Genomic DNA, 8,505 nt, shown 5'->3' with positions numbered 1-8,505 from the left:
CGTTAACAGTTGGTGTTGATATTCTACCTGACTCATACAGTTAAATCTTAGTTAACGTTAACAGTTGGTGTTGATATTCTACCTGACTCATACAGTTAAATCTTAGTTAACGTTAACAGTTGGTGTTGATATTCCGCCTGACTCATACAGTTAAATCTTAGTTAACGTTAACAGTTGGTGTTGATATTCTACCTGACTCATACAGTTAAATCTTAGTTAACGTTAACAGTTGGTGTTTATATTCTACTTGTCAAAGAGCACTCTATCGTGTACGTTTCTTTGTCAGTTTAGTGGCACCATTTCATCAAAATCTTGGGGGAAGTTGAACCCTAATTTCTATAAAATACATGGACTGTTGATGACGTAGCAAGTTCCGACGTTTATACATGCACTGTTGTAACTACGTGTGAGACAGGGGTTTATGAGGAACAAATATATATATATAGCGAGAGAAAGAGAGAGGAATTTTGACTTTGTATATACTAATATTAGTAATTCCCCATAAACATAGCACATTAACCAAACGTTTGTTTTACATTTCTCAGAGAAATAATAATAATAAGGCTTAGGTAAACTTTTTGCCCCAATGTACCGATAAAGCTATCCATTGTTCCGAATTACTTTATAGGTACCTGACAAAAATATATATATATACATAGTACGGCACCTGCCGTGGTACCTAAACACATATGCCACGTTTGGCCCCGTTTGCTTCTAAATGGAGGTATGAACACGGTTTCAAAAATGGAGCCCCTGGGATCCAGAGGGGGATCAGGAACAAAAAATTCGAGTTTAGTGACCCTTCAATCCTTCTCCTAGCCCTATGATACCCGTGTGATCTTCCGGGCACATTTTAGCCCTCCTGTGTAGGGGGCTACACTTCCGAGTCCGCCTGATAGAACTGTGGGAGTTAGGTGGATGTAGTATCAAACTATAAAGTAAATTAAATACAGGATGGATCTTCACTGATTAACAACCTATGTAATAACGTGACTATTCAAACAAAGCAACACACACGGGTGAGATTTGAAGTCTTATGTGCATATTAATTAAAATACCTTCAGTTTACATAGTTCAGTGGTTACCATGACGACTGAGTACTTCTACTTAGGCGAGAAGTGATTTTAGAAAGCAATTTTTCATTTTCTGAGAGGTCTGAGCTTATGTGTAATGACTCCATTCTCAAGGTTGAATAAACGTTCACGTTGAATAGAAAACCACGCACTTAACAATATAACTTATACGTTACAGAAGTTCAACGTTGAAGAATAGAAAACCACGCACTTAACAATATAACTTATACGTTACAGAAGTTCAACGTTGAAGAATAGAAAACCACGCACTTAACAATGTAACTTAAAAAACACGCACTTAACAATGTAACTTATTGAAGTTCCTAGTTAAACTCTGTACCATTTAAAGAGAAACAGAACGTTATCGAGTTTCAGTTTAGCTACGACGTTCTGTTACTATATTCCTTTAAATATAACCCTGATTTCTATGGCATAAGTGGTATCTGAACTTCTGATGTCCAAAACTGGGACACCGAGCAAAGTTGATCAGCTGGATTATATTTAAAAATATAACTTCTGTAATATGTCTTCAGCCTAAAGTCTTACTTTAGCTTTATCAGCTGGATTATATTTAAAAATATAACTTCTATAATATGTCTTCAGCCTAAAGTCTTACTTTAGCTTTATCAGCTGGATTATATTTAAAAATATAACTTCTATAATATGTCTTCAGCCTAAAGTCTTACTTTAACTTTATCAGCTGGATTAAATTTAAAAATATAACTTCTATAACATGTCTTCAGCCTAAAGTCTTTCTTTAGCCCTAATGCTATCTGTAATGTTGGTAGTCATAACACCGGAAAGATCAAAGGTTTTTCAATTACTAGTTTTAATTTTTATTTCCACCAGAGTTGTTTTCTTGGCAAGAAATGATAATGAGCACCTTCACACCTTTAATTTTGAGCTCAGTAAAGAATTACAGATTCATAAACTTGAAAGTAAAAAAAAAAAAAATGTTTTCTTAAGAGGATAAAAATACCACGATGTTTCTTAGCTAGTAATTTTAATTTTAACTTGGGAATAATAGAAATTCCAGAACTGAAAGTAAAGAAAACATTATACTTATATTCTCATGAAGTTATTAATTACCAGTTTGAGAAAAGTCTTTAATTTATATAAAAGTTCTGTGTCTACTTCACTTTTTATTTTCAGGCTGTAACAATCACGTACTGGTTTCCATAATTGTACATAAAACACCATCTGTATAACAGACGTACTGTTCTACAACAAGCATGTGTAATGGAAAACACCCACTGTACTAGTACTGTATCAATCAGTAACTAGTGTACAAGTGAGTTTAAGTAATGGTTCCACTTATAATTGGTTTAATTAAAGTTTTACCACTTCAGAGCATATACAAGCTGATTCGCCTAGAAATAACGCATGTATTTATACAGAGAAAGAAAAACACATGTACATGAGCACAAAGATAAACTATAACGTATGCAGCTTTTTTAGTTTATATCTATCAGTTCTCTGTCCATTTAACCTACAATATATCACATTAAAAATTACTTAAATAAAGTATTATATCTACTTTTTATGTTTTTTTTTTTCTTCATTTAACAAACTTAAATATGAAACAACTTATAACTACTGTAGTTGTTTAACTCGCTGAATATTTTGCTATGGCAACTAGCCAACAATTATATTCTTAAACACACAATAGCTCACATATTAATAAAGTAATTTGGGTATAGAAATTGGTGTATTTAATGAAAAGAAAACAACTTTTAAAAGCAAATACTCACATCTACTTCTCATTGCATATATCCATTCTACATTTAATTTCTTTGAAGTGATAGAAAGAAAAAACTTTTATGTCGAAGTGCATTCAACACTGATAAGTGTTGGTTGTAGTGAATCCAAGACCAACGTTTGTTAATATTTGAACTTTCCTGCTACACTTAACAACAATAAAACACTATCTGTGTATGTAAAATATAAGTAAAAGATAGCCTTAAACTGTTTGTTTCTCCTATGATGTTAATTACTAGTAAAATAATATATTTTAAATATATATATGTGAAATAATAGAAAGAGCAAAAAAAAGTAAAAATACCAAAATCCTCCTCTTCTACATTAATAACATTAACACATTTCATTTTGAAATCTAAGTATAATGTTTATATGATAACTTTTATTAATTACCTACTACTGAGCCATCGCACTAAATGTCCAGAAACAGATATAATGTGAACATGTTCCTCTAAAAATGGAGTTTGTGCAAAATATAGCACAAATATATAACAAAAAATGAAACCAACACAAAAAACACGAGGAAATAAAAACTGTAGAAAGAAAAAAACTTCAATTACTGCTGAGAAAACAAGTTACACTATAGCCAATTAATTTCAATTTGAACTGCGGTAGAAGAAAGTCAGATTTCTAGATAAATATTAGTTTTACCTCCTTGATACTAGTCTAAATTATAAGAATAAAAACAATCATTCAATCAGGACTGTCTTAGTTTTGATTTGTTTGTTGTTAAGTGCAAAGTTACACAATGGGCTATATGTACTAGGCCCACCACGAATATCCAGGCCTGCAGACTTATCGCTGAAACACGGGAGGGGGGGGGGGTGATTTTGTTCTTAGATCATTATAACCGATTTGTTCGAAATATTTAATTATAGTCTTTTAGGACCACGTATTTTTTATTTTGATTTAAGATCGGGTAATTTTTTTAAGTAGCTAACACTTCGTTTTCAACTTTCAAGTTGAAATGTCTGTAATAAAAAAGCGAACAACACTTTTGTATGTAAACAATATAAACTTGGATATACGATGTGGGCCACATTTTCTGTCACTCTCAGGTCTCTTTCTTCATTACAATTGTTCACCATAGCTGAAAACAACGTACTAAAAAACTAAATACGTTTTATAAATAAAATTACAAATATTAAAACGGACACTGTGCTTTATAAAACAATGGTAACATCCAAAGAAACACACAGTCAAAATATATATATATTAATAATGTTTCGAAAATTATGCCACAGTATACGTATAGAATTAGATTTGTACTAAAATCATGAACGGGTAAATATGCATGTAAATATGTCGCCCGGTAACGTAAAAGTCGAGAAGCTTGTTGTTGATTGGGTAGTCATCACAGACATCAAATTCCCAAAACTACTTCGCAATATATCAAGAACGTTCACCTTAAACTTTTTTCTTAATGAATTCAAGTTTATCATACAATAGTATTTTAGATAAACTTAGTTGTAATCTATAATCAAACGTTACGACTAATGATTATAGATTTATTTTATCATAAAATATTACAAAACTGATCTCAAAAACACGATCATTATGAGGCCTTCCAGCAGCACTCGGTCTTTATAAATATCATAATATAAAAGTAAAACCGTTATGTAACTTTAGAAGTTTCAATACATCTGACATGTTTTAAAATAAAATATCTGAATGTTAAGAAGGTGATGTAATGGGACTTACATTTGTCTCAGATACTGCTGGGTTTATTTTAACGTCAGACAAATTGCAATCGAAAACAATCTATCAGCGTATCACTCACTCCGAACTAAAAACAAGCTCTCTTTGTCCCAACACCGGCGTTTGACGGAAATGGAGTAGTGAGAGGAGGTATCAAACGGCGGGAAGGAGCGCTTGAAGTTTGTAACGCGTGACGTCATCGGATGTTTAGAAACAACGTTACCCAACTTCTGTTTGCGTTATTAACTTTGCAACGTGTTATTAATTATACAGGTGGGCCAAAAGCAGGTATAGAGTTGATAATGTACTTAAAGTAATTAAATTAAGATATACAGTTGATAATTGATAATGTATTTAACGACACTTTACATATGACATTGAATTATGAGAAAGTTAATCCCGCAAGTGTTCAAATTGAAACCCGCTGGTGTTAACACAATCCCGGAGTCTGCTTGCCACACTTCTGCAAATTTTCTGACACAAGTCTATCTATCCACCAAGTTCTGTAAATGCGTCTGCGATGTACCCTTTCAGGTGACCACGGGGGCATCTTGATTGCGGCATATCTATCTCTGAGGGAAATCCGCCCATTGCTGTATCTCCGGAGTGATGCAACTCTATGCCTACTTTTGGGCCACTCTGTATAATGTTGATTACAGGTCCGAAGAAAAGTGTAGCCTTCTGACGCAAATTTGAGCTCCGGCAATCTGTTTGGAAGCCTTAGTTTCAGGGGGATTGACTCATGGAACGAGTTGTTACTGGTTTTATAGGAATTTAAAATGACAGGACAGATTTCTGGAAAAATGAAGGATGGATTTTGATATTTATATTTCTCAAGGTCGAGTGTGTAAGGACAACCTTGAAGGACCAAATGCCCATATGTTATGTTTAGTATTAACTGTAATAATGAATACAGACACTATATATATATATATATAAGCGCACGATCCGCATGGGGGAAAGAGGGGGCAATTGCCCACCCTGGAAAATGAGGAACACGATCCTTTCTTTATTCATTCATCATGTGCAGATTAATTACCCTCCTCCCTCTGGAAAACTTTGGCCCTGCCTGGAAAAATTCCTGCGGACGCCCAAGCCGCACAGATGATCTAAGACAAAGTTTAAAAACGAAAAAAAACATTAGATACGATGGTAATAAAATCTAGGAAAACTTTAATGTCGCCCAACGTTTCGGGCTAAACACTTCTTCGGGTAATGTTTATTAAAGTCGAATATACAGAACACAGCGGTATGTCTACGGACTTGCAACTCTAAAATCCGGGGTTTGATTTCCCGCGGTGAACATAGCAGATAACCCAATGTGGCTTTGCTATAAAAAAAGTAACAATAGGAGAACGTGCGAAACATGGTTCAAAGTGATGTTTAGATGTGTTTTTTTTTCCTTTCTTAACCTCACCCTAGACCCTTAACTGTAGCCTAGCCTGTAACCTCACCTCGTGATCCTTAATTGTAGTCTAGCCTCTCTTAAGGTTGTTTCCTCTCGTCCTCTTTCCTTCAGAATATAGCATAAAGAACCCCAAAGGCCTTTTCTGATTTATCCCACGGATGTTTTTGCAAACATCAATAAAATCATCTCTTATCCTTCTTCTCTCAAGTATCTTGATAAGCAATCTTAACCCATCCCTAAAAGTTAACTCCTCTATCTCTGGAATCATTCGAGTAGTCCTCCTCTGAACTCTAAAAGTGCAACCATTGTAAACATACGTAGTGTAAATTACATACTTAATTCAATTTATTCGTAATATATGTCAGCTTAAGAAATCAAATCACTTTCTATATAGTCAGAAATTGATATTTGAAACGAAATTTACCAACTGTGAATTAATTCCGAGCAGTCACACATTAAAGGTAGTTCAATGACCCGATCAAACATTGATTATTTCAGACCCTGTCGAGAATCATCTATCTATCTACCTATATATATACAGAGAGAGAGAAAGAGAGAGATTTATTCGAACAACCTGTAGCTTTTGCATTCAATGTTTTCAGTTTATAAATCATTAAAAATATTGCTATTAAATTATTTAACTTGAACGAAACGTTATGTGACAATCGACTTAACGAATAAATCGTAGACCCCTGAAGTTCAAACATAATTATCCCTAATTTTCTAACCAAAGAAAGGGCTACCATTATTCAGAACCCACCGCTTACTAGGCTTATTCTTAATTAAAAGAATAGCGGGGTTGCTTGACTGAGTTTTAACCCCCTCCCCAGAGTAGAAAGTCCAGAGTGTTCAGCGGTGTATTTCGTCTCGAACCCTGGATCTACCAATCCACAATGGTTGGACATGGCCTAGTGGTTAGCGTGATGAGACTCTGAATGTCAGGGCTTCCCACTTTGGGACCACGAGTAATGGCCAACCCCCCAATATTCGTTCAAACAAGAGTTGGCGGTTGGTGCTGTAGACTAAATGCTTTTGATCTAGTTTACAAGTTAAAAAACCGTTAAATAAAAAAATATATCCATAATATGACACTAGGGTTAGGCCGTCCTCAGCACCAAACCTACCACATAAAGACGAAAAGTCGTCCGTCTATCACGCCGATATCTCGGCCGTTGCGGTACTAATTGACACGCAACTTGTACGAAACGACGGCACTTTCTGTCGCGACAAGCAAGTTTATATTTTTAAAATTATTCTAGCCATGTACATATGAAACGGATGATGAGTTACTTTGGGCATATAATTAGGTTTGAGGGTAGGTCGGTAGAGGTCGTGATGAGTAATAGAATCGTTTGGTGTGGCTAGCTCACAAAAATCATAATCAATGGCTGAAAATTCCCCATTACGTTTGCTTGGTTACCAAGGAAACACACTGACAACAACATTGCCAAATTTTGTCCAATCGGAACCCTCACCTACAACTCTATAATAACCCGCAGCACATTTCAATTTTTAAAATACTCAAATTAAAGCGCGCTTCTTCTGCTCAGCAGGCTAACAAAGACAAAACCATGAAGACAGTCTAAATTCATAATAAAATTCACTCCCTTTACCCTCATTATTTCCCGTCTTAAAGACGAGCATTCAACTTGTAAGTAAATAAAGAGCCCTGGCAGATAAAGGTATGTGAAAAGACAGTGTCCTTGACCTTGACAGAGTAACTGCAATAAATCTTCAATATTTTGATATTCCTATCTCACACGAATACTTTAAGCAATATTATTAATCGATTATTATATCTATAATTGGCAATAAATTTAATAAAGTTATTAATTGTTTTGAAGAATTCGGTTCTTCACCTTCAGTACATGTTAGAATACATAATTATATATTTCTTTTACTTCAGTGCTTCCATCTAGTGATATAAATATAATATATTTAAAAAAATCCTATAATGTATATTATGTTGTGCATCATAAATTGTTTGTTTTATTTCTTCACAAAACCGCTCTGGATCCTGAAGAACCTTTTGATCAAGTCAGTTATATACTTGGCTCGGCATGGCCAAGTGGTTAGGGTGTTCGACTCGCAGTCTGCGGGTCGCGGCTTCTAATTCCCGTCCTACCAAACATGCTTGCCCTTTCAGCCGTGGGGACGTTATAATGTGACAGTCAATCCCACTATTCGTTGGTAAAAGAGTAGCCCAAGAGTTGGCGGTGGATGATGATTACTAGCTGCCTTCCCTCTAGTCTTACACTACTAAATTAGGGACGGCTAGCGCAGATAACCTCGTATAGCTTTGCTTGAAATTCAAAAATAAACAAACAAACTTATATACTTATGCAATTTAATCTGATTCGTTCTCCAAATCAGTAAGAATAATGCATTAGTGCCACCTATTGGTAGCCTTTTGACGTATAATTACATATACTAATACAAGATTTTTGTCCTCCGAAGAAACTGCTTACAGACTTATAATGGTCGGAGACGGCTTGAATGGGTAATGAAGAAAAACTTTAATATAAGTTTAACATCACAGCAAATTTACAACGTTTCGATAAGGTTTTG

The sequence above is a fragment of the Limulus polyphemus genome, unplaced genomic scaffold (genome assembly GCF_000517525.1).
Source record: "Limulus polyphemus unplaced genomic scaffold, Limulus_polyphemus-2.1.2 Scaffold8727, whole genome shotgun sequence".
Taxonomy (NCBI): Eukaryota; Metazoa; Arthropoda; class Merostomata; order Xiphosura; family Limulidae; genus Limulus; species Limulus polyphemus.
The sequence above is the reverse complement of the archived record's forward strand: the minus strand, read 5'-3'. Positions refer to the sequence as shown.